Raw genomic sequence first — 27,922 nt, forward strand, 5'->3', positions numbered from 1 at the left:
CAATGAAAACTAGCTCCCAATTTGCTTTCTACCATCTGCAAAAGTCATCCTATATTATTTATGAATAGTTGTTTGCCTAGCTAACAGATTATTTCAGCCACTTTTATCTGACGACGTTGACGGAATGCTGCGGTTACATTGCATTTATTAAATGTAATAATTCTTGCTTAAAAAGAGGCTTTATTTAGGGGCCAACTCCGAATTTTGTATTAAAACACGTGCATGAGCAAAAGAGCTCTCACAGGCTAATGCTGAACTGATTTGAGGGAGGTTTGTTTCAATTAAGAGGGAAGATTGACCCTCTTACCGAGTGTAGGATGGATAACATTGATATATAGAGCTTCATAGCTCCTTTTAAATAATTGTCGAGGATCATTAAGCTTAAAGAAATTATAAGAAGAAGAAAAGGAGCACCGAATCTCGATATCAGTAACACCGCTCCAAAACCAGATACACGTCTAAAAACTACACTTGAACATGAACTAAATAAATTTGATTGTTAAAATAGTTTTAGCTTTCCTTTGAAACGTAACAGGCTCCAGCAAATTCGGTGCGGTCGAGGCTGAAGTTCCCACCTACTTATACAGGCGCTCCCCTTAAGAGTGGCCGGTACTGAACACACAGCGACTTACCCGAAACCAATGTCGCAACTTCAGTTTCTTAAACGTAATTTTTTTTTTTGTCCGCAGCTTCGCGATCCAACCTGCGCCTGTGAGGCGACAGGCCGAAACGCCGGAGACGCGGGATCCGAAAAACCGCGCGCTCTTCGCAGCGCGAATCGATCGGTGATTCGCCGTGACGTCACGCCCTCGCGGCGCCAATGGTCGCGCGGCGGGTCGCTCGTGGCCGGCGTGCTCGTTCGGAAAAGCGCTTCACTTCGCGTGCCGTGGCGATGGGGGCCGCACGTGACTTGAGTTCTTCGGAGTGCCCTGCCGTCGACGCCGGTGGCGAAGACGGCGCAACGAGGTCGTGTGGACGGCGTGCGCGGTGAGCTTTTTGTTGTTTGCTGCCGCAGCCTGTGCCCGCGAAAAATGCGCTGCGTCATCACCGTGATCGTGCACTGTCGACGTATGTAGTGTAGCTGTCAATCCTATCGGGACGACGTTTGATAACTTAGCTCGTCTGCTGACATCTGTGCCGGCGTGATTCGACGATCCATTCTTACAGGGTTCTTAATTTGCAACGATTCATTTCATTCTTTTTTTTTCGCCTTTCTTTCCTTATCCGTCGGCGACGCCACTTCGTGTGAGCCAGTGACGTAGGGTAATCGGAATGAAATATGAATGAAATCGTTACGAAATTACTTACCGTAGCGCTTGTTGATTCGTTTATTTATTGAGGAATACCGCAAAAGCCCAACAGGTGAGAGCATCGCACAGGTGCGGTGGAACTGGTTCGACGTATCACATAGAGATGCACAGTCGTACAATTCGTAGCATCAGATCACACGCAAGAGCTCGAACAAAACACATATATTACAAAATAATTACTCCAGGGTGTCAGGAGCACTTTGCAATTTAAACAGACAACAAGCTAAGCTTTGAGATACATTTGCACACTAGCTAGAAAAACAAAGCACTGGTTATTGTGTGAGTGAAGAGATGAGTTGGTTAGGCTTCCTTTCTAAGGCTCTCGTCAGACCTCTCTTTATTTTTTCTTCTTCGATGATATCTTCACGCGATTTATTAAAACCATGCTAAGGATTGCTGCAAAATATCGTCCCGTGGTTATATTTTGTTTCCACTGCCGATGACCCGTCTGGCAAAGTGATAGGGTAGGAGATGTATCCCACGGGCTAGTTCGTGATCAAGCGCGAAAAGATTGCGAATGAATTCAGTGCATCATTACAACTCCAGGGAGGATTGAATGAAGGCGAGTAAATCGTCCACCGAGTCGCCTGCACTTCCTGTCTCGTTCTTTCTGTACAAGGACTTTCTCCCGTAAGCGCCAACATACCCAGCACCCCGTCTTATCATTTTAATTTAATTTTTATTTATTTACAAACACTGCGTATCACGGGAGTGAGGGCCTAAATATTCCCGAAGAAAATGAGGTCTAAGATCAGAATCTCAGGAAAGATGTTGACAGGAATACGTGCGGAAGACTCACTTTCGAGAATCGAAACTCTTCGATTACGGAATCAAAAGCTTTTGGAAGAATTCTACCGCTAGTATGACTCGACTTTTGCAAACTTTGTTTTGTAAGCACCAATGCTGTAGTTTGGGCCGGTTAAACTGTCATTTATCGTTGAATGGTGGAGTGATAAAAGGGCAGAGACACATTATACCCGCCGTGGTTGCTTAGTGGCTATGGTGTTAGTCTGCTGAGTACGAGGTCGCGGGATCGAACCCTGGCCACGGCGTCCGCATTCCGATGGTGACGAAATGCGAAAACACCCGTGTACTTAGATTTAGGTGCACGTTAACGAACCCCAGGTGGTCGAAATTTCCGGAGTCCCCCACTATACCGTGTGCCTCATCATCAGAAAGTGGTTTTGGCACGTAAAACACCATAATATAATTTTTTAGATGCATAGCACAAGAACGACAACGCACTGCTGACTTTCCTTCACCAAGTAGCGGGCGGTCTCAAGTTGCGATGCGTGCGTGACGGCGACTTGTCAAACAGCGCCACATACTTTTCGCTATTGGCAGTTTTTTCTTTATATCGATTTGTCCGATCCTCGCGATTAATAGTTGTCGCGTTATGTATCTGCCGTTGCCGTTTTTATCACTACTCGGTGTTCCTTTGGTTACATATTGAACGCCCCTGTTGCGCCTGCAACAGGGAAATGCGGAAACAGAGATTTAGTTCGACTTCCTGATCCAGCTGTAGGCGTCAACAAGTATGAGTGTCGAACGTTGATACAAGGAATCGCAGTGAAAAAAATTTTTTTTTTGTTAGCCGAGTTCAACCACCTATGGCGTGCTTATACAGAGCAGTGTCACTTTCGCGCGGCATGTTTTGTTTCGTTTGGCTTATTTGCTCTGGTTGTTTGGTGATCTGACGGACGAATGGTATTGCGAAAGCACAAGGCAGGACAGTGAGGAGAGAGAGCAAGGACAGGAAAGGCAGGGAAGGTCAAGCAGACGAGCACTCGGTTTGCTACCCTACACTGGGGGTGGGGGAAAGGGAAGAAACATATTCATTTCTCTAAAAGACATACGGTCACAAAAAGAAAGCGGGTGGGGGAGGTGCTTTGTGAGCAGTACTGTATAAAAAGAAAAGATACAACGAAAATCACAGCAACAAAAGGGGCGACGCGACGAGTACAAACTTTGCGTGGTTGAAGTTTATTGCTTGTCTTTTATAAAACGGGCACCGGGAGCAAGAAACCTGCTGTGCCGGAGAAAAATAAAAAAGAAAGACAGTCAGGACTCACCACCGAAGCCCCGTGGTTATGGCGTTGAACTACTGAACCCGGATTCGGTTCCGGCCACATTTCTATGGAAGCAACATGAGAAAAAAGAAAAGCTCGCGCATTTAACAGAATCTGACGTGGCCAAAAAATGATCCGGTGTCCCAAACTTCAGCGTGCCTTGCAATCAGATTGCTCTTTTTGGTACGTAAAACCCTCTATTTTTCTTTTTCTCTTAAAGCCGGCCAGGCGGCAATCCTAAAGCAACAACAGCTGCGCTCTGGAATTGCAGCCCGCTCAAAAACGCCGTGAATTGAAATCGAAGTTTCTTTTTTTTCCACGCACCCCCGTGTAAACCCATTGGCTCCTGAGGGTATAGTAAACAAATTCTGCGCTGGGCACGCGGAAATGCATTAAGCCGGTTCTTAATTTTCCGTGACTCGCATTACAAAATACGCTAAAAGCGGAACTGCGTTTCGGTGTCTAGCACTGCGGCAGAATGCCGTTATTGCTTTTGCTACGTAAAAAAGTTTTCTTAGTTGCAACGTTGCCAGTGCCGGGTGTTGATATTCAGCGCTGTACCTTGATTACAGTCACCTGTTTCATCTTATTTTCTGCGTAAATGGCGTATCACGTGACTTCAGCTAGGAAGCTCGTTTCGCCTTCATGCAACGTAAAGATTATCGGGGGCACCGACAAAGAAAAACACCACTTATTCAGCTTGAGTACGTATGTATCCGCTGCACCGGTAATTGGCTACACGTACCTCGACATGTACGTAAAAGAAAACACGTGTACATGAAACACACGTGCAAAATGATACTGCAAGAACAATATACCTCCAAAGTATGTACCGAGTTTTTTTTTTAGGTCACACAGAATTCAAACAATACTGTTGCTCCTCAGGGAACAGTCACGAAAATTTTTTGCTATGAGAAGAACACAGACACTGCGTAGAAATTAAAGAATAACGCGTAATACAGAATAATTTAAGTGATTCGAAGCGAACATAAATATGAGTATAACACATGACAGTACAGTTGCCGTTGGGTGAATAATTTCTTCTTTTAGCCATTACGAATGGTTTGCAGGTTCTTGTTTTTGCCTAATAGCGTGACTAAAGAAAATGTTGACATCTAGAGATTCTGTAGGCCAAACTTTGCACGAGAAACACAAATGCATAAAAAATCATAGAACATTACAAATACGAAACATGCACGTAATAACATTATGCCGGGCATAATTTTACCACAGGGGCATACATTGTAAAACGATCTGGTGTACTAATAAAACAAGACGTTATGCAAATTATACTGATTGTTTTTTTTAACGAATAGAGCCAAGCTACTGGTCCCAATGGAAGATTTGAAGTGCGCCACCAGAGGAGGTCATAACCTGTTCCTGAATGAAAAAGAAAACTTGACGCCGGTAATTTTGGTAACGTAATGAATTGCGGTAAATTTCAGGCACAGAAACGAAACTAACAGCCAAATATCGCAACTGTCACGCCTGGTAAACGCCCATAAGTGACGCCACTGGTTGCGCCCAAACATGGGGTCATTAAGCAAAAAGAAAAATATGGAAGACGTTTAAGCTTCGCCTTTAAGAGTGGAACGCGATAGCATTCAAAGATACCTGACTGCTTCTCACGCTTCCCGGCAACTGGAGCGTATGTAACCGTAATGTATACCGGGAAACGCTGGCCGCGAACGCTATGCATGAAGGCGGGCTTTCTGGTTGAAACGCGGCCTCTTACGTGGGCCGCAACGCGGCGGAGGCGAGCGACAGTTGGATGTATTGCGAAGAACCGGGCGCGCCACTCCGTGGCCTCCAAGATACTCACTCATCGGCGCGCGCAAGTGGCGGACGCCGTGGCCGGTCTATGAATGGTAGAAACGCTGGAAAAGGAGTTTTTTGAGTTTTCGTGTAACATAATAATGTTTTCTCGTATAGTCAAATTACAATCCGACGCTATCATGTCTGTAGGTTGTGTGTACGTCAAACTTTAGATTTTTCTGCGTATTTTAGCTTGAGAAAGTCAATTAGTTCAGTAGCTTCCTTGCGCCACATGAAAGGCCTGGGTAGGGGCGGTTCGAATAACTTTTTGCCGAAACGACGTCCGACACCGGATTTTCTGCGACACAGGGCCTTTAACGCTGTCGCGTTAAAAGCGGGCTGGTTCAGCGGAACCCAGAGCTAGAACCGGTGGTGGCGCACCCTTGGTTGGTCGCGCTGCTCCGCGGACGGCTTTGGTACTCTGCATGGTTGTATGCCTTGGGCTTTTTTGCGCCGAGGCAGTCCGAGGGTCATTCAGGCTTAAGTCCTGTAAGACCGACATGGCTGTTTGTGTGTTGTGTGCGGTAGCTCTGTGTTGCTGCACCACAACAGCCCCCTTGTCCGGGAAGGACCGTTGGCCCGAACCAAGTCCCCCCACCCAGTCAGCCCGGGTTGTGGGGGAGTACCGGGGTCAATGTATCGGATGATGATGGGTTGATGAGATCTGTACGCTCATGGACGCGGTGCCTTCAAAGGTGCCAAGTCCTCCTCCCATCTGACAACGGTAAAAGCGGGCACACCTGAGCACTCTGATCAGTTGTGAATGCGAAAGCGATAATGTCCAACTGAACGCCGCTGAACGGTCCTTCGAGTTATGAACTCCTCGCTGTCAAGCGAACCCGTTGAGACGCTTGGCCAACGTGCCTGACGCGTTTTTACCGAGGCGCAGTTAGAACGCAGGCGAGAGCTTGTATTGTCAAAGAACGTGCGGATAACACAGGCTTGCGAGGACGATGTGACGTCGCATGCGATGCCCTCTCCCCTCACGCAACACCTGGTGCGTTATCATGGCAGCAGGCGGTCCCTTTCGCCCTCCTCCGGCGAGGCGCTCTCGTGACGCTGCGTCACAGCCAATGGGAATTTAGGTGCCGTTTTTCTCTTGTCCAGACGACAGAAGCCGGGCTTTTTCGCTGAATTGGCCAGTTGATGCGAAAGCATAAATAAGTGGAGCCGGGCAGGCGCATGTAATGCGCAGGGTAGATAAGCGGCGGGCCATTAGAGTTACAGAATGGGTGCTAAGGTAAGGGAAGCACAGTCGAGGACGGCAAAAAAAAAAACGAAGTGGGGTGATGAAATGAACAAATTTGCAGGCGCAAGTTGGAATCAACTGGAGCAAGACTTGGAAAACTAGAGATCGCAGGTAAAAGAGGCCTTCGTCCTGCGGTGGACACGAAAATAGGCTGCTGCTGATTATCTTCAGATGGTGCACGTTGCAGGGGAGACTTCTCATTGGCACAGGTGATGGCTTCATCAAGCTCGAGACCATGACCTCACCAGCGAATTCCCGTGTCCGCTAAGCTACCACCGAGGGGGTGCGCAGCTTCGTGAGACTATACTCCATCTCAGAAATTATTTGCAGCATTGTGGAAGCTGCAGGACTCCTTGGCCAATAGGAAGGCCAAATGCGCCTTCACCACCAACCCCTAATATCTGTTCATCCGCGCCGTGTCGTCTGCTCACCACCACAGTAATTCACGGCATACGAAATGCATAGGCAAAGGTCCTAACATCAGACAGGTCGGCGTAACGTATCAAGTTCCAAGCTAAAAAGCAAAGCCCTCTATTCCTGCCATTATTGAGACAGTTAGGCCCGGAACTATGTTCCACTGCGCAAGGATATTTACCTCTGTGCTCCTGGTACCTTCGGCAGTGCTGCAAATGACTTTTTGTGATGTAGTATAGAAACGCGATGCCAACGTGTCTTATTTCGTTATGGCGCAAGCTTGACACGGACAACAGAAGGCACATCTGACACACACAGCGCTGTGTGTGTCAGATGTGCCTTCTGTTGTCCGTGTCAAGCTTGCGCTATAACAAAATAAGATATGCCGTACCAACAAGCCCCTATTGCTATCCTCGCCAACGCGTCGCCACATTTGCAGTGACCGAACTGGCCGCGCAACAATAACAGCTGAGCAGACGACCGAGACGACACGTCACGATGTTCTGCTACCACCTGACCTCCTCGTCATGACACGGACTCTGCGTCATTGAATTCGGTGTGGCATTTGTCATGACACTTATGTCGCCTGCGAAACGACGTCAAAACAGGCTCCTGGCGAAAGTTATTGTCATAAATGTATCCGGGCGCTCAGAATCTCGCGGGTTTATATTTCTCCGCGGTATCGAGACCCAGAATGAGACCCAGTTAAAGAATAAAGAAAATTTCAAAACGTGTTGCCACTATTACTTCAAATATGGCCGTGCGCCACTGCGCTTAGGGTATTTCGACGATGAGAAACTATTTGCATTTATTTTAGCTCTGTGCGCGTGTGATTTCGGTATGTACGCTCAGCTCTGACTGTGCAAACTCTCTTAACCTCGGGTTCCTGCAAGCGCGCCGTAAAAAAAAAAAAAACGCGTTTTCGCCTTGTGCACTCACTACCGCAAGCGGTTCACAGCAAGTGCACATGTATATGCTGGCCTATAGAGTGACTGGCTTAGGGGTTGGCTAATCCCACGAAAGCAAACAGAAAAAGAAACACTCGGACGATGTAGGCAGTTAGCTCGATGATAACGCTTCTGTGCTCGCTTAACTTGGAAGATTGCCGGGAGTCGGTGCCGGACAGGCTGGCTCGGAGGTCTAAACCAGCTGACGCCTCTTGCGTTACAACGTCACCGTATTGTGTACAGCAGCGTCGTTCGTTGTGGACGCGTAATTAATTAGCCGGTTGGTTAATCTTGGCTGCATTCGCTTCGGTTGTTCGATATCTTGTGCGATTCGCCGCAAACGCTTGCAGCATCGAAAATGGCAAAGTGCGAACATTCGTCTGGAGAAAGAGAGTGTTAGTGCTATCGGCACTATCGTTTTGCATCACTGAGAATTGTCACGTCAAAAACTGAGAAACTGAAAAACAGATACTCGATAAACGAGCAGTGGAAAGAAACGATAAACCAGTTTGTGTTTAGTTTTAGGTTGGCAGTCGGCGCTCGTCCTGTGTCCTCCCTTGTCCGTGTTTTTTGGCACTGTTTTAAATATGAATGATCCGTACCAACTAGCTCGCACCCAAACCCTTCTGAGTCAGTTTATGTAGATAAAATATTCTCGATTTTCGTCGGTTTTGCGGTAATACAGGTGGATATTAGAAGAAAAGCGAAGGTCACAGTTGAATTTCTCGAATATCGCGCTGAGATATCGCAACAGGTAATTCAGTTAGACGTCACGGATTTCAAAGTACTTTTTTTCGCATACAGGTGGCTGTGGCTCATTAAATGTTATTGAAACTTTCTAAGTTCGATGTTTGTCTCTTGTAGAACACAATCTATAGTCCCTTTCTACCAATAATGCCAACTAGGCCCCAGACGAGACCGTCAAAACCCATGACTTCACAAGAATTTCAAGGCGGCGTGGACACCCGTCTGTCGTTGTTGCACCTGTTCTGGCTTACGAAGTGTCTTCTCTCGGTATTAGTAACTTCCCTATATTTTTTTGTATTGTAGAAGTGTAACTAACGCAGCTGAAGTGATTTTATCTATTTAGAATCAAGTGTAAGAGCGGAAAATCAGCAGACTTTACCGATGAAACTCTGAACATCTCTATGGCGACAGCAGAAGGCTTTTCGGCACGGAGGGTGTAATTTCGTTCGTAAACAACGTATCTGCCATAATTGCCTAGGCAGCGGAATAGCAACGCGTAACCTTTCAGGCACTGCAAAGCTCTTGCCCTACGGCACGTCTTCCTATGTTAACACACACATGTTTCGAGATAATTTCAATCAGGCCGTGTGGAGCAACGCAAGCTACAATAGCTTATCATTATGTAGAACTCTGCAGCTGGTGCCAATTTTGCTGTACAGTTACTTGACAAGTTAATTTCCGTATAAAGTCAATAATAAAGCTATATTCATATAAGCTCGACGCTTTGAGCACGTTCCTTTCATCTGAACACATCAAGAACATGTACCTATGGTAAACTATTGAACGAAATACTTCATTTTTCTTGTCTAACTCGGCTGTCAAATGCATGACCGATAATTCCCTGGGTTCATGAACACATTTCTGCCACAGCGAAGATAGTGGTTCTATGGTCATTGTTCTATATTAGTCAAGGTTCCACAGTAGTTCTATTTCAAACACACTCCTCCAACAAAAACGCTGTGCACCCGCTCAGCACCTCTGAAAGAGAGCTTACCCTGCGGGAGTCAGCTCAGAGCCTGATGACTTAGCTCTGTTAATATAAATTCCAGGCTAATTGGAAAACAAAAGCTAGTTGTTTCGAGCTAAAATGTTAGCAGTGGCAGCAAGATCACGCATAACATTTGCACCAGGCCGTCGGGTTTCGTCTTGACACCAGGGCCACAAAGACCGATCTGTGCAGTGAAAACAGTTGTTTTAAACACACGAAAACGCTCGACGCCAGACAAAAGGCGAACCTAATTGGGTGGCTCATCTATTCAAATTGTGTTCGGGTTCCACAGCGTAGATGCAATATTGTAATTCTTGTGTTGTAACACCGACTACAGTGAACTGTGGCGCGGATAGAAGTTTTGCGTTGGGCGACGGACGCGGCAAGAAATTGAATTCGCGTGAAACCACCTGCCGTTCGCATCGGCGCCTTTGTATCGGCTGTGAACGTCCGACCACCACGAAAATGGCGAAGGAGTTGTAAGTAAAGAGATGAAACCGCACGAACAAACGGGAATCCCTGTAGCCTCCGAAATGCGTGCTCGGCCGTAACGAATTCCGCATAGTACTCGTGGCGTCGAATTTCCCCCGCAGTATTTGCCAAGCGCGAATGTCACAAATGAGCGGTATATTTCGGAGCATCGTGCAGTACATGAATTCTCCCTGTTTAGAATCTTTCAATAATTGTAGTTTGCGGAATTGTGATATCGTTTTCTTTTATTGGTGAGTTAAGGAATAGCAAAACTTTTTTCCTTGAGCTTCTTGAAAGTTCTGCAAATTCGAATTAAAGTTCTTCGTCTGTCTACCTGTCTGTCTGTCTGCAAGCTTGAAAACGTCTTATAAAATATTGATGGCCTAAATTGAAATATTTTCCTACGGTCACTATATTTTAACCTTCTTTTTCCTTTTAAATCCAAGAAGCCTAATCGAATTCGGTGCAATGAACGATGTAATCAGATCGTGGTTTTATCATGTAAAGCCCAAGAATTTAGCGTAATATTTAAAGAATGCCGAGCTAAACGAATTTTCCGTCCACATGTATTTAGATAGAGAAGCCTTCTGAGGCAAAGCTTCCCTCTAATGTTGCTTCGCGTCACCGCACATAGTGCAAACGCATTTAATGTCACGTCACCATCACCACAAGACCACTGACCCGTCCCCCACGCGACAAGAAAAAGTGGTGGTGCCACCGGCAATGTTTCCTGGCGTACGCTTTCGCAATAATCGGTCTGGAACACTAATACAGGGAGTAATATTGCGCTAGATAGGATATGGTTTCTTCACACTTCGCACGAAACTGCAACTATCTCGTTTTTTGTAGTTTTTTGGGGGGTTTGTGCCAAGGGACCACGAGCAACCAACTATTGAGGTTCTACGTGCCAAACATAATTGGGTTCGGCGTTGCTTAAAAATAGACGAGCTTCTCATGACCTTTTTCTGGACCGTCCGGCTCTCCGTGGACGTGTTAACCGGGGCCCGCGGCAGTATCATCGGGGCGGTGTATACTTGGTTGTGCGCGACTGTGTATTCCAATTTCTTGCGCTTGCGCAGCCAAGGGCCAAAATAGGAGACGCAGTCTTGTGGCCGACTGTGTTACTCAAGTTCATTTCGCCGGAAAAGGATTATTCTACATTTATAGGCCGGCCTACAGTAATATACGCCTGCATTGGTGCGCTTGGAAAAATAAGGGAGGGATTGGTGCAATTTAGAGGCAGCAGCTCCATCTTTTGGGGGGTTCTCGAACTCGCCCCGATGGATTACGTTCGCTCTGTTTTGAGTCCAGATTTAGTAGTGTTATTGTGGTGATTGTTATTGTTGTTCGTTGAATGACGTTGATCTCTCCACTCTAAATTGACAAATTTAGGGAACCTTGAGGGAATTGGCTACCATTTCAATTTGAAAGCGGGAATGTCACACCTCTAAATCGGCGCACTTTGAGGCTTGTCTCGTCATCTGCCTTGAGTGTGGTTCTTTTTTGTAACAACGCTGCGTTCCCGGTAGCTTAAGGCTCAGGTAAAGAACAACATGCGGTTATTAGCGGGACATATCTGTCATGACGGAAAAGTAGCGAGTGCAAAGTGTTTTAATAAAGAAAATTTGTACGCAGTATTGATAGCGAACATTATTTAGGGACAGAATAAAACCCGGAGGCTGTAAAATTAGTTCACTAACATGCCGAACGTAAACGTCCATATTTATACGCACTTTCCTGATACGAACACATCAGTACATGCAGTGCTATGACAGCCCACAAGAAGGAAAACAGAACATTGTTAAAATACGCACTTCAGTGACAACGCACACATAAAAAAACGCTCAAGTTCTTTACGTCACGTTGATGTCATTAATGCGGCAGTTTGAACGCGAAATGAAGAAAAGTGTATATAGTTAAGTAAAGGCTTTATTTTCTCCTCCAGCCAACTTCATTTTTCATATCAACATGGCAGAGAGGTAGTCTATCAGTGTCCTGATTTAGGGTGTCTCTGCAGTGACTCTGGAAACTTGCTACACGACCATGCCTATTGCGTTTGGAGTAGCATGGCTCTTAAAATCAGCATGACGATTAACTGCACGGCGGAAATTATAGCTAACCCTAACTTCGCCGTTTCTGCGGAAACTCAGGATTCTAGTGAAATTCCGAGCGCTATGTGATACACGAACGCAGTTGACAAAAACCCAATGTAAGAGATAGATAAAATGATAGAGAAAGGATTTTTAATCAAATCTGAGGACGTCTGCCTTGCGGCTCACCTAACCTGTTACTACCATATGCAGTTGGACGTAATGATGTATTCGAAATGTGGTAAAGAGAACACGTGACCGAGCTATACAGAACATACGAAGTGAGGCTGAATGACGTCACTATGGTCGAGGGAGCGCCGAAGTTGCCGCGACAGTTTGAAGAGGCGTTCTATGATGTCCTTAGCACACCTTGAAGCCTCAGACGACGCTGAAGCGCTATAGGGCATAAGGCGCAGACAACATTAATTTTAGCAAATGTTGGCTTAGTCGTCTGCTGCTGCACTGCCTTCTGCAATACACCCCAAGGAGTGATGTCGCCGGGCTAAACCTCGATATAGTGTCTTACGCTATAAAAAAAAAGCGCACTGTGTTGTTTTCAGACGAAACGAAACGCGTGGCCTCGGCTAGATACGATGCATAATTTCGTACTGAACCACGATGTCGCGAGCTCGGCGAGAAATGTGCATGAGCGCGACAGCAGGCATCCTCCTGCAAATAATGTATACCGTAACACATGCGCAAGGCAAGCTTCAGTGGCTGTGCACCTCAGCGAGCGCCCTGTTTTTTTTTAACCTACGAGCCCCATTATTTTGTATATCTGAACTTTTCCATTTTCAGTAGTTAAGCTGTTTCATCGTTAATTAAGATTTTAAGACAATTCTAGGGTTTTACCTTTCAAAGACACGATCTCATTACGAGACACGCTGTATGGTGGGGAAAGGGGAAAGGAGGGGGTGCTTCGAATTGATTAATTCGTGAAAATGAAACACTGACTGACTGACTGATTTTGATCATATGGGGTTGCACCTAAGTCTAACCCCACGAGTGTTTTTTTTTTTTTCATTCGCTTCCATAAAACGCGGCCGCCGAGGTCCCACCTATGACCTCGAGCTCAGCAGCACAATGCCATAGCAACTAAGTTACCGCGGTGGGTGCTTTTCATCGTGCTCTTTCCTTCGAGACTAAAACAAGCGTGGTTATCCCTTACTTGTTCGACAATGTCGAATAACTAATTCCCCAGTACGTACTTCGTACGTACGTACGTAATTCCCTCGTATAGTTCAATACGTACTGAATAGCCGATTAGTGTTCGCAATTTGGAACATTCGCCCACCTTAAGAGTAATGATTACGCTAAATGATACATCTCTCCAGGACTGCGTTGACGGCCCTCACCCTGTTCTCCGTTCCTTTTCAATACCCGTTCCACCTTCCTTTTTGCTTGTTCTGAGCTGGGCTACAAACCTAACAAAAGTCATGACGTACCAACTCGCCCAAAGTGCTACGCTTTTGGCCCTGCATATATACCGCGAGTGGCACCCAGGCAAACGGATGTTGATCTTTGGAGCACCGGCAGCGAAGTCCACGCATGATTGCTTTACGGAATCGGGGAGGAAAAAAAGCTAGCTCCGATTGGCTGTGCTCGTTTCACGACGGCCTGCGGAAATGGGTTGTCACGTGAGCGCGCTGCTGTCACGCTCTCGCGCGCCGTAATGGCGCCGCCACGTGCCGTTCGCTTTGTTCGTCGTCCGCAGTGCGCGTTGGGATGAATCATTGGGACTTGCGCAAGAGGCATATGTATATATGCTCGTAAATAGGAAGCCAACGGGCAATGAAGGCAAGTAAGGCGTACGCGGCTATAGAATACTTTACTTCCTCAGAGTGAAAAAAAGGAAGGTGAAACTCAATCTATGCACTCTAAGAACAGTTGCATCATTTGGGGTCTATGTATTTGTCACACAAGAATAATCGTCATTTGTATTGCCCACATTCACTTTCTTTAACGCTAATTTGCGAAACTAGCGAAATGCAAGAAAACACCCTTGTCTCGTGCATGGGGGCACGTTAAAGTTACCCTGGTAGTTAAAATCAATCCGGAGTTTCTCCACCACCACGCCCCTCATATTGATATTGTGGTTGCGGTACGTAAAACCCTCCTGAATTCATTTCATATTTGTTTTGGTTTTATTTCGATGGTGTTTTTTTACAGCGCACGCATGCTTAGGACAACAAAGGACAGGGTGGTAGCGAAAGAGCGCTGACTATATACCGGCGAATTATACTTTCATGTCACAGCCCTAAAAAAATTCGTCAATTTCGACGGGAGCGTGAACACCGGCATGTTGAGTCAGCGCAGCGCATCGCAGCACGCACATGTGATGTAGCGACGGAAAGTAGCGACGGAAAAAGCAAACGCGCAGAGCGTCCTGGTGTCCCAGTGCTCTTCTGTAAAGCCCCTTAAACTTCGTAAAGTACTGCCATGCTTCGAAGAATGCCGTCTCCTGCTCCCGCGCTCTGGCCGACGCCGCGTCGCTATTGGCCTAACAGCCTCACTTGGGCCCTCGCGCCGTGCATCAGCGCCATTTTTGCTCGAGAAGCGTCTACGGAGCGGCGAGGAGCGCATGTTGGCCCCGTTGCTGCGCTCGAACAGTATAGGCGGCGCCACGGTCGAGGAGGGAGCGTGAAAGAGAGGAGAAACGAGGAGTGAAGGCGGAGGAGGAGAGTGTCGCTACTTGGCGAAGTTTAAGGGGTTTTGCTCTTCTGCTAGGCCATTCCGACAAACGCGATGCAACCCTTCTTGCATATATACACCGGCCCACGTAATGTGCACGCAGAAGCATGCCTTTCTGTTTGCGCTGGAGGCAGATAAGCAGCAGGGGCTGTGTGAATCTTACCGGAATAGCCTAGCACACCACGCTAGGGCAAGGTAATGCTCTGTGCGCATGCGCGTGTCATAGCCTCTTTCATGGCTGCGCTCTGCGATAAGGCGCTGACCGCTCCCGCAAGGTTATTAACCTCTTGGAGAGCTGTACACCGGTGAAAAAAAAATCAGAGCGATCGTTATAACACGCCAACTTGCATGTTTCAGGCACGTGCCCACAATCACCTCAAGACCCGGCGAGGTGTACCAATTTGCGTTTCGAGGGTGCAACGGGAGCTACACTGAAGCGCACATCTCCAAGCTTGCTTATAATTTTATACTCGATAGTTTCGCTTGTTTGCTGGGCCCCGTGCTTTGCCAGCACCCTACATTAATTTCACATTGTTCCTTCTCCTCTCTGATTTTTCGTAGCTATTTTTTTCATCCTACAGCACAAGGTCGCCAAACTAATATACTCCCTGGTTAATCAGGTTTTCTTTCCTTTGTTCTCTGTCTCTCTCTTTCGCTTTGCAAGTCAGTGCTTCTTTACTCCTTGCGTATCCGGTATTTCAATAGAGAGTACTTCAACGGCATTTCAACGACTTGGGTCCCCTAATCCAAGACTCTCCAATCAGTCAGCGTGTGCTGTGCACGCGATAAAAATCACCCGTTACCAAACTCGACCAAGCTTCGACACCTGCACGCTAAATTAAAAGCGAAGTTTTTCTTTGCGTACACGGCCAAACTTTCCTGACCATGGCTGCTGGGTACTGCTGCTGTCTGGCCGAATAGCTCATCACGCTTAAAGAAAGAGAACATTATATCAAGTGCCCGATGGTGGGATGAAACTGCAGTCCCCCAGCACAGCAGTCCGTTCCTACAGAACCATTAGGCAACAATCGCACGTATAATTCCATCGTGCCAACGGCCACATTTCAGAATTTATTTCACAATATATTTATTGGTAAAAATACAGACAATTACATGTGCGTAGTATAACATCAGGAAGACGGTATCGGGACCTCCTGTTGAATATGCTTATGATGGCATGCAATGCTTAAAGCAACAGTAGCACAGATGAGAGCTAAGAGGAATATCAAAACATATTTATAGCATATGAAGTAATAACAACGCTTGGTAACAGCACGACAATATAAAAGAACAGAATAAAGTTTAAAAAAAACGGACATTATCAGTAATTATTTATTATGAATGCTTTTAGTTCTCGTTCCGCTTTTCGCTCTAATGTCTCTCGCTCCAGTTTTCGTCACGCCAAAGACGCAGGAAGGAAATAGTCAAATATGTAGCATTTCATTTACCGCTTCACAAATGCTTCACTTCAGATAGATTCCGAGTATGTAGTATGTGCATCGAATCTGCATAATTTCCTTTTTTTTTTGTGTACTGTTTGGGAATTTCTTGCTCACACACAAAAAAAAGCAATAGAGACGCAACGCTCATTTCCGTCTCCAATCGGTGCGTAGCTTTCGAGGCAGGTTCTCGCCGTGCAAATTGAAATAAAAGCGAGTCAACCACGGTGACGTCGATCTGCCATTGTTCGGGGTTCTGGCGAGAGAGAGAGAGAGAGAGTGGGCGTTGAAAACGGTTGGGGAGAGGGGGAGTGTGGTAGTGAGAGGAGGAGCGTGGGCTCCATCCAAGCGTCGCGCGCCGATTTTGAACCCGGCCGACCTTGCAACGCTGGCACAGAGAAGAGCAGCACACGTGTCACCTGACCGGGACGAAGGCCCGGGGACCGATCCGAGCCAGGCACGCATGGGCCTGAGAGAGCGCAGCCCACTCTATCTCCTCATTCGAACAGCTCGGAGCAAGTTGGGTGCAGTGGGAAGAATGGCACAGTTTCTTACTACGTCACTCACCCCCGTATTGAGAAATGCAACTTAAGTTGAAGCCCATGCTTGACTTGATTTAAATGACGCCTGGCGTTACCGCGCCCAAAGACGCTCACTGCGTTTCCTGCGGCGCGTTCACGACAGGCGTTGTTTAGATCAAGTCAGGCATGGCCTTCAACTTAAGTTGCATTTCTGAATACGGAGGTTATATTATACCACTGAATCGGAATGGTGGGCAATGCCAATTGTAATGCATGGTGGAACGGAAGCGAGGAGCTTACGTACTACGTGACAAGTTGGGCACAGTGGCAAGAACGGGACAGTTTCTTGCTACATCACTTATTATACTATGGAATCTCCGTCGGAATGGTGTGTAATGCCAATGGTAACGCATGGTGGAACAGAAGCGAGGATGTTACGTACTACGTGACGCCTGCAATCTAAAAAAAGTTGAAGTGTCAACGAAGTGTTCACGTTAAAGAAGACAAGGTCGGCGTACAGTCAACCACGAAAGTTTACGGACCACGGGATCTCAGAAAACGTTTAATTTCCGAGCAGCCTGCAACAGTAGTCTGTAAAACCGAACATCAAGATGTTGTTCCCGTACACTGACAGAGGGCGTAAATACAAATAGTAGGCTGCGTTGTGAGACTGCGCAAATATTAAGCTTTTTCTCAGATTTCGTGTTCGTGAAACTTTATGGTGGAGTGTACAGGGTATATCAAATGATTCTAAGTTTAAATGTAGATTATATCTACCCATTCTGTCTCTTTCTTTCTTTCATGCTAATTATCCACTCATTGCGTATCTTATTCGTATCGTATTTCGCGTGCGATTACTTTGACCTTTCCTTTTTTAGTGTTGACAGTCGATTGACGTTCTTTCGTTCCTGGAAGTGGTTACGAAATACCGAGATTCCGGATACGCCAAACTCGTGTGAAGTTAACCGCCGTATAGTCCGGCGGGTATCCAACTCTTTTCGTGAGCAGCTGTCGCGAATATAAAAAAAAAACAATATCATAAAATGCACGACAAGAAATGCTTTTCATGTGCTAGAGCTATGATATGCTGAGGATATATCAACGTATTAGGAAACTCGGCCGAGGCCTCTTACGTATTGGCCCAATAGACACGAACAACAGAGGGGCCTCGGAGAAGCCTCCGCCGCTGACCCTACGCAAATAATATCGTTTCACTAAGCAAGCGAATCATGCTAACCCTAATTCATACCTAATTCTCGTTGTAGAACATCGTAATCTTAAACTAATATCTTAATCTCGTTCCGTATCGGATCCCTAAACTAAGCGTGCCATATCTGCAAAAACCTTCCACTCATTGTAACTTACTTTGGACAAGATTTATAGTGTACGATGTTGGGAAGTGACCACTCTTTTTTTCGGAGTGGAGCTGTGCGCTGAGGGAGATTTGGATGACATTCACGCTTGACAGGGCCGACTGGTATGTCCTAACGCTAATTGCCACCACTGTATCTGCGCGCTCACTTCTTGTGCGATACTCGCGGTTTGCGCAGCTCGCTTCTTCGCGGACAACAAAAAAACGGCCCGACCCGAGTTAGGAAATGGCTGTGGCAGAAACTAGACATTTCTTTTGTATGGACAACTCGAAGAGGCCCACGAAACTCGCTCCGATGCAACTGCCACTCTGACTACTCGTTTGTACAAATGCCAGCAGAGACGCCCGGCCAGACAGACAAACACACAAACACGCAGCCACACACAAGCGAAAGGAAGATCGCATTGAGGCCTAAGCACAAAGACGCACACATCGCAGTGACAACTCGGTGTCGCTGATGGAAGGGCGGCCGACGCAATGTCTGGTCGATTTCTCTACCATAGACCCACGTCTAGGCATCCTGTGATATATATCGCCTTGTGCCTTCCCCGCATCATTTCACATCTGTCAACAAATCCTTCCTTTTTTCCCCAGAGACTTCCGAACTTTTGTTCCTGAACCTGCTCTCTTTATTTATGTGTTGAAAAGCTGGGGCATCTCTTGTTCACTAAAATATCACTAAATATATTCTCTTCTTACCAATGACTACTTATTCTACTGATTCTCCAGTCGGGAAACTTATTTTGGAAAGTCGCTTTCTATTGGGATAGCAATTATATGGACACTCCAGGGCATTTATGCCGTCGGCGTCGCCGTGAGGTTCCGTATAAAATCCAAGGCCGATAAAATCGTCGCCGCCCGCCGTATGGTGTATGTGCGAGTGAAAGCGTGCGAGGATGAGCCGGCGATAGCGGCGGAAAGCGGGGAGGAAGTGCGCCGCCTTCCGTCGCGCGCAAGGCTTCGGGACGAGGGTTGGGAGGAGGCGCGTTCTACTCCGGGCTGCCGCGCGTGCCCGGCCGGGCCGCTGTATCTTGAAAGCCATCTGCGACGGGTACGGAGTCCGCTCTGCGGTATGTTTTCGGGCTTTAGTTCGCGTTGATGCAAGCGGCAGCACGAAGGTCAGTTGGCTCGCTGCAGCTGCCGCGTTTCCTTACTGCAGTGTTCTGACAGCGAGTTTCCTCGGTCATAGAGTGAGATGTGTTCGTGTTTACTTATGCGCACTTCACACCATGCTGGTTAATTTAGTTAGCATGCCTATGTTTAAAAGTTTATACGGACGATAAAACTACTATCCTTACTTCATATAGCTGTCCACTAATTTTGCATCGCAACTGATGCTTCACATTTCGGGCGAAACTACGCCTTTTTTCTTTTCATCATTGATTGATTTGATGAGTGAATGATGCACTGTTTGAATCAATGCTCGGTTAAACGGCAGATCTGTTGAGTTTAGCATTCTAAAGCAATGCCTTGGCTATACGAGAGGTCCTGTAGTGAAGGGGTCTGGACCCACGCCGGCAACCCGGAGTTCTGCACCGTACTCCTAAATCTAAGAGCAGAGGAACGTTCATATTCTTAGACTAAAGGGCATGTCTAATAAACGCGAGTTGGGTAAAAATTATTCCGGACTCCTACAACATTGGGGCTCTTTTCAATCACTGCTGGCGAGCTGCTTGCACGCAACTATTCCAATGAACCGTCAGCCGGCCACGGAGGCTGCATCCGCCAACGGTGCGCGTCCCATCGTCATCCACTGCTGCGCGCCAATGGCGCGTGGCGCCACGCATTCGGGTGCGATACGGAACGGCGTCGGCGATGGGCTCTCCCGCTGCGCTGGCACCGCGCATGGAGCTGCGGCTCTGGGTGGGCGATACAAGGACTGGCTGCGATTACTGCGCCTACAACGAGGAGTCCCTGCGCTGTTGCTCTCATTAACAGCGCGCGCTTTGTTGTACCCCTTCATTGACAAGGCAACGATCCTCTGGAACTGTACTGTACAGGCGCACTCCAGAACTTTACTGAGAGTAGCTGCGCATGTACATTAACTTTCGTATAGCCGTGTACTATAGTGACGGCCCACTTCACAATGAAAGCGAATGACTGCTTGTTGTGTGTGTGTGTGTGCGTGTGTGTGCATGCATGTGTGTGAGAGAGAGAGATGTTCTTATGCAGGCGAAGTGGGGCGGCCGACCTGAACGCCTGCTTCCCACGTGCTTCTCCGAAAGGGGTGAAAGGGAAAACACCCGCAGTTTTGTTGAAGGACGAAGCACTGACAGCTATACCAAAGTATACTAGACTAAGACTCGTAGCTTTATGGGTAGTATAAATTGCGGTAAACATTAGTCTACTAACCGAACAAGCATGTTGTCACGCGTCCAGGAACAAAGGTGAAGAGATTTCACGCCATGACCGCGAGCACTCGCACTGGCAGCGCTGGCGTGATAAGAAAAAATAGCACCGGCAGCAGGGAGAATGCGAGCTATACTAAAGTGAACGTTCCCTGCTGCCGCTCCCTTCGGCGTTTCATTCGTGCCGCGCCTCCAAATGTCAGCACATCGCGTGACTCCTAACTCTGTTCTCGGCTCGCTCTCGCGTGCTCGCCTTTCGACCTGGCAACCGCGGTAGACCACGTGGATTAAAGCTCACGGTGCGCGGGTCGCGTACACGCTCGGCCACTCGGGCATGACGGGCTTGTGGCCCGGACCGTCCAATCGCACTCGCACCCGGCACAGCATGTTGGCACAGACGGCGTGAAGCTTCTCGCGTGGCATGGATGCTATTGCAATAGAATAGCATATGTAAGGACAGAAGATGTAGATGACGGTATGGGGGTGAACATGATGACGAAACAAATGCGTGATGTCGCAAACACGTGGAAGCAACGTGTCCATGCGGTAGTAACGATTGCTGACCGGCAGGTAGCTATAGCAAGGCAGGCAGGCAACGAACCTGGAAGACAATTCTTTGTTGGATGAACCTGCACCTTTGCGCTACGTCGTGATTCTATATACCGTGAACTTCATGAGCACTCTGATTCTGGCTGCTCACGCATCGCCTCACGGGCTGAAGCCTGCCGCGCGTTTTCATCACATTGGGCCCACTTTCAATCGTAGTGACCGAGTTTAGTAACGGCAACGCGTATATATAGCCTTCGTCGCACTTTCACCGTAACGGTATCCTTCGCCTCTCATCCGAGAGGCGAGCTGCGCAGCTACACGCATCCGGCAATATTTATCCAACCTTCCCGGACGCCATCCAAGCGTGGCTCGCCTTGTCTCTTTACCGATCTCAAGCAGCCCCAAGTGACAAGGCAGCCACGTGATGCTCGTTTATACGAAGGGCGTTACTAGCAGCTATTCTTCTTTTTGCCTTCGAGACATACCGTATTTCTTCAACCTAGGCCTATAATTCTTTTCTTTAGTGACGTGAGTTGGGAAACTGCTAGGTCGGCTTAGATTTTAACATTTCATCGGGAGCCCCCGGAGGTGGAAGAATGGCACACCGCTAATGCTATCGCCAAAAATATTGTATCTTAGCCATTGCAATCCGCAGCTGCACAGTGCTGCAGCTCACTTTAACGGTATGCTATTTCGACCGCATGAAATGGGTGCTGTGCCGGCAGAGTCGTTGTGTTTTCGTTTCATTTTTTTTTCAATGATTACTTGCTTCTAGGCACTGACGCACTGGCACTGAGCACGCAGTGTCAGTACAGCAAGTGAGCCGGAGAAAGAGCGTAGCTGACGCTAAGCTGGTTAATAAATGTAATTTGCTTTACGTGGCTGTTGCCGTATTGGTCGATATGCGCTCCATAAAAGCTATCGTTTTATTTTCTGATCTGCCGGATGCTCAGGGTCCACTCACACGCTCGTTCAACGTAAGCCCCATTTAGTGAGTGAGAAGATTTCGCAAACACTTTCCACGAACATTGCGGAACACGCGTGGAAACGAGATTGTAAAAGTGCCAAAAATCGAGGCCGTCCTAGATACGAGTAAACGCGGTATACGTACATAGCTAACACGTCGAGCGATGCACGGGCTCGAGTCGTCGCGCCGACAAGGGAGCGAGAGGGGGCCCGGGAAGGGTGGGGGGAGGGAGGGTCCTTCAGGCGGCTTCGACAAGTGTCAGAAGCCCACGGACGCAATCGAAACTGCTCTTGGGACAGACACGCAATGACGCAGTACATCTCTGTGTACACTCGCGTCATTGTACAGCGTCGCAGCAGGCATCGGCGCAACGCCGTCGCTGCCGCGGACCGGCCCCGCAAGGTGCCGGGAGGTGGTGAAGCGACGCCAACGTTCTCCACGCGTGCCCGGCGGGGCGACGTCGCTCAAGCGCGAAGTTTGGAGGGCGTCGCGCGAGCGCTGTCGAAATCCGAGCCAAGCCGAGCTGGCGAATGGCTCGCCAGCGCCGCCTAGCGACAGCGGTGACAGCGGCGCGCAGCGAATAGCAACAACCTCGGCCGTAACACTGCACCAACGATCGCTGCAATGCGCACAATAAACCCCCCTCCCCTCGCGCAAGGGCAAGTACGCTGGCAGGCTGTAGTTTGTTTGACATGTTTACGTAATGTATATTGCTTACTTTGTAGGGTTACGTAAGCGCAAGATGTGCTATGTTTTATGCCGGTTGTGGTGGCGGTGGCATCGTATGTACCCTTTGGATTCAGACAGGGGTTTGGAAATGGAAAAGAGCCCGAAGTGGTGTCACGGTTGCTATTTGTTCGCAACGTGCCGTGCCTATACGGCGTCAGCGGGTGCGAGTTGCGCGCGTGGTGCTGCAGATACGGCGCAAATAATAAAAAAAGACAGGAATATAGCGGTCTGGACTTGAGAGCTAAAGGGGGCAGCCGATATTAAAGGCAAGTAATGGAGGTTGAACAGGCCAGGTAATGCGTAACGCAGACAACCAGAAGTGCGTTCCAAGGGAAGGGAAGCGCAGTCGAGAATGGCTGAGAACTGTGTTGCTTGTTGGAATAGGGACATTTGCGGGCATAAGATAGCGTCAGCTGGCACGAGAGAGAGGTAATTTAACACCGCCTTCGTCCTGCAGTGGACATAGAAAGGATGATGATGCTGAGTCTCTGCTGAGCCAGACTGGCTCAGTGGCTATGCTGTTATGTTTCCAAGCACGATCGAGGTCACGCAGGTTCGATTTCCGGCTGCGGCGGCCGCATTCCTATTGTAGATGAACGCAACGAACGTTCGCGTACCCAGCTTTGGCGACGAGTTACCGCACAATGTGCAAGATGTGGAATTCCGGGAAATCCCGCTAATCGTTCGCGGGCATCTCAGGTAATCTATCCTGCTGGTAGCTCAGTCGCCATGGTGTTGCACTGCTGAACACGACTAGTCAGTGGTTCGGCCTCGGCTGCGGCGGCTGCATTCCGACGGGTGCGTAATGTGAAATAAGAAGAAAATAGAAAAGTGCTCGTATAGCGTACGTGAATTGCGTTCACACTAAAGAACCCAAAGTGGGGAAAATCACCCCGGAGTCCCCTACTACGGTATGTCTCACAACGAGATCATGGTTTTGGCACGCGAAATCTCTAAATTGAATACAATATGTTGTTTTTACATTTCAGTTCTGGTAGCCCGGAGTTAAAAGGACGTTACTGGCTTTTGTCGTTGGCGACACGCGCCTTTCACCTTGAGACCGGGTTGCTCTCTCATACTGAAAAGTTAATTGACATCAAACGGTGCTGCTCTTTCATGCCGAAAAAAAATATTGGTAAGAGTATGGAACATGCAAACGAGTTACGCGAAATCTCATTCATAGAGCGAATCCAGCATTCCGCAGCTTGGCGTGTCTATATTTTTGCCCATTGTGGTACGCGGGAGCACATTCTAGAGCTTTGGAAGCTGCTACCGCGTTCAAGAATCACGGATGCGATCAGTGAAGGCGAAGAATGCAGATAGTAAGATCGCGTTCTGTCGCCACAGTGGAAGCTTGATGAAAGCATAGCCGCGTATAGTGAAAGCAATTTAACCTCGCGTCCCAATATTACACTCGGAGTAACATGCAAGCTTGAAGCTGGGCCAACTTCTATAGTTCCCGTTAAACTATCTGACACTCTCTCTAGCTATTGCCTACCTCTATCCTCAGGACATCGCTACTAGGTTTTGCCGAAATTTAGCGACGGCTTCCTTAGAGTAACCGAAACAGATTGAGAAGGTTATGCTTTTCAATTCCGCGCGCGCTAGAAACGATTGAAACAGCCGGAAACACGTCATTGTCGCCATGTTTGGACATCACAGAGGCTGACATGCGTCGCGCACACCTTGCGCGGCGCGTTTCAGAGATACAACGTAGTTGGGTCGAAAACTTTCTGGCGTGCGCAGCATCAACCTTAACATGCTGATATGCACAAAAGTAATTTTAAATGTTAATTAGAACCGTTCACGTTGACCATGTCGAGTGCTTAATTGCAGGAGCTCATCTCGCGCGGGACGTGTCTACAGTGGTTGTCATTGAGCAACTTCCAGTTGTGGGCGGTGGCCACGTGATCTCGCGGTGTCGACGCGAGGTCGGCCGTCAAGATCACGAGACGCAATCACCTCAATGCAAAAGTAAGAAACGTAGAACTCCTATTATTCTCTTGAGACGAAGGTCTAAGAGTTCGCTCAACCATCTGAGCTCTCTGCATGAAACAAGCTAGCAAAAAAAAAGAAGAAAAGAAGAAAAGAGAAAGAAAGTGATAGTGCTGCGTCCTAAGAAGCAAAAACCTGTCCGGTAGCCATGAAATTATTGCTTCTGATGGTCATAACTCTTCAGTCTCAGTGTCCACCCCCGTCGACAATCACTTTCATCCTTTTTTAAACATAAACCTTCACTGATATAGGCCAAAATATTCTCGTTAACATGAGGTTGGGTGCAGCGGTACTATATGTCATGCGTTCATTCATATCGTTGCCACCAGTTATCGAGAAAACCGACACTTTTTGCGAGAGTTATCGCGGCGTTGTCACCAACAACGGAGAATGAATGGGTAGTATATACTTAAGGTACGATTAGATGACTCAGCTGTTCAGGATCAAAAGTGAAGGCGAGGAACCGCTTTAGGACAGTAAACCAGTGTCCGTATGTTTAGACATATGAAAGACGCTGTTTCCTGGACAAATGGACAAACGGTCTTTTTGTCCACATACAAGGAGCTGCTGGTGTGATCGTGTGTCCGTGCCGTCTGATCAAGCAATTTATTTCAAAACTGTAAGGGGTCATTTTACAATAAGGACTGACCTTAAGAGGTGTCATGTCAACGGGATCTTGTTGGGTTTGAGGAGGTAAAGTAATAAAAGTTACCGTGATGATGTATGGTGAAACACCGATATAGATGTCTCAGTACAAGAGCAAAATCGCTTTTCAGAAAGCTACTTGAGCGTTGTGAAAGAGAGTGGCCACACTCTAAAGCCACTCTAATCTGCTTTCAGTTCTGATTTCAACACAAATAGCAAGAGCGAGAGAGATAGAATGCAAAAGAATGCCTGTATTTTTCATTACAACTCAATCCTACATTTCCTATCTTTTACATGAGTAGTCGAAAAAAAAGACACACAAGCCTCACTACGTAATGGGTAAATCTCCTTTCTATTGTGATTTCGGTATGCCGAAAAAGTGCTTGATGCAGAAGGACAGATTCCTTTCTGTCTTTTATTCCAGTTTAAAAATTTGGAACACGCTTAAACTTCGCCTTTACGAGCTCAACCCGATAACAATTAAAGGTCCCTAACTGCTTCTCACACTTCCCGGCAACTGCAGCTTACGTAACCGTAATGTTAACCGGGCAACGCTGGCAGCGACCGCTGTGCACGAAGGCGAGCTTTCTGATAGAAACGCGGCCTCTTGCATGGGCTGCGTATGCGCGGAGGCGAGCGCCACCTGGATAGTGTTGTTTGCAGGAAACCGAGAGGACCGCGCCGCTCTATGAATGCTAGAAACACTGGAAACGGGGTTTATGTTTGCGTTTCTGCGTAACAGAATTATGTTTTCTCGTATATTCAAATTACAATCCGATGCTATCATGCCTGTAGGTTGTGCTTAGGTTGTACTTTACGATTTTTCTGACGCATCTTACTTTGGGGAATTCAATTAGTTCAGTAACGCCTCTGCGCCATGCGGAGGTCCTACGTGGTTGTGGTTCGGTGCGATATTTCGTCAAACGATGTCCGACGCAATACGCCGACACCAGATTTCTTGCGACACGGAGCCCTTAACCCTATCGTGTTAAAAATTGAAGCCTACCTTGTATACGACTCAATCAAGGAAGGTGTAACAGCCTTCACCCATGACACCAACGTCTCCATGCAGCACGTATAAAAATAATAGTAAATATCGAAAAAAACATTCAGTTGGAGCATACGGCATCTTCGTTGACGGCCATCACCTTACCCGCACGTTTGCGGTGACAATGACACCAACGTGTGCCGTGCTGACGTTAGGCTGCACGACGTAACACGAGTATACTATGAGAATGCGCGCCTGTTCCGTTTACCGCTTCCACAGCATATTTGTTTTGGTTCGTATGTTCGTTGCCTCTTGATATCCCGTGCGGTAGTGAATATCTTTTCCGCATCGCGCAACCGGCGACCGCGGTGCGGGCTTACATAATGCAGTGATCCGCGTGCATGCCTGGAATAAGAACGCGTATCGAGCGTGCGCGGTGCGAGATGTCGCCAGCCGGAGCAGGGTAAGCTGATCTGATGGACCGAGTTGGCGAGAAGCTCGAGAGTTCGATCGCGGGGCCGTGGCAGCCGCATTTCGATGGGGGCGAAATGCGAAAGCGTTCGTGAACTCATATTCAGGTGCACGCTAAAGATCCCCAGGTGATCGAACTTAGTCCGGAGTCCCCCGGCCACGGCATACCTCATAATTAGATCGGGGTTTTGGCCAGTAAAGTCCCTGAACATATTTCAAAAATGTAATTTAGCAGGAGAGCAATGTCGGAGCACTTCTTCCGTTACGTTACTATTGACAATAGAATTGGTTTTCTGCGCATGCGCAAAGCCATGAAGGTTGCGCCATTTATCATTTCTGTTTTCTATATACGTATACACAACATGTGCCTATAAGTATGTGTGTTGCGTGCCGAAAGATCAGTTGGAAGCGCACATCTCAGGGAGTTTTGTTTCTGTGGTCGTCCCTATCCATAATACTCGATCCCGATTGACTTCTTCCCGCAATCTACGCAAGGGAGCCAATCGATGTCGAAAAATTTGATCCCCTTCGGGCTCGATCGCAATTGAAAATGCACTGTCTGACACCCGTACAATGCGCTGTGATTTACCCACTGTGTGAGACCACTTAGCCCGAGTTTCCGTATTAGTGAAGCAATTCTCGAGGCTGCCTTAGAAACGGAAGTGATCGCTGTCACGTGACCACTCGCCAGTAAAAAAACATGGTCCTCTCTATTGTTTCTCTCTGTTTCCGGCTCCCATCGCACCGCATATAAATCAGCTGCTTCCGGGCCATGTTGTTCGCCTACGCGACCACGCCTGGGTAGAGATCTGGCGGCGCCGGGGCATCTTTCCGAGTTGTCTTTATAAGCCTAATGTGAATTCAATAGCCCGGCTCCAGTACCCGGCTATGGCGTTGGCTCGTACGTAACGCGGTGGGAGCTTACGAAAACAAAAATAGGTTTCGGAGTACCGGAAGGATCGACATTGCACAGCTGTCGATGCGATAAGGATTTGAGCTGGAACATATATATATATAAGCGAGTTTGTTTTGAAATCAGGAGGGGTAAGCTCTCGGAAAAGGTTCTTGCTGCCATGTTTGCCCAAACGGAAGTAAGCATACGTTGGC

General features: G+C 47.7%; 1 protein-coding gene across 1 annotated transcript in view; it reads left to right on the forward strand.

Moving 5' to 3' along the window:
• Positions 1–676: 676 nt before the first annotated feature.
• The window catches only part of LOC126544997 (adenosine receptor A2b-like), a 127,376-nt gene continuing 100,130 nt past the window's right edge, over positions 677–27,922 (forward strand). Inside the window, exon 1 of the mRNA XM_050192587.3 lies at positions 677–987. The gene's annotated coding sequence lies outside the window, so the exon portion shown is untranslated. The remainder of the gene's footprint in view (positions 988–27,922) is intronic.

The sequence above is a fragment of the Dermacentor andersoni genome, chromosome 10 (genome assembly GCF_023375885.2).
Source record: "Dermacentor andersoni chromosome 10, qqDerAnde1_hic_scaffold, whole genome shotgun sequence".
Classification (NCBI taxonomy): domain Eukaryota; kingdom Metazoa; phylum Arthropoda; class Arachnida; order Ixodida; family Ixodidae; genus Dermacentor; species Dermacentor andersoni.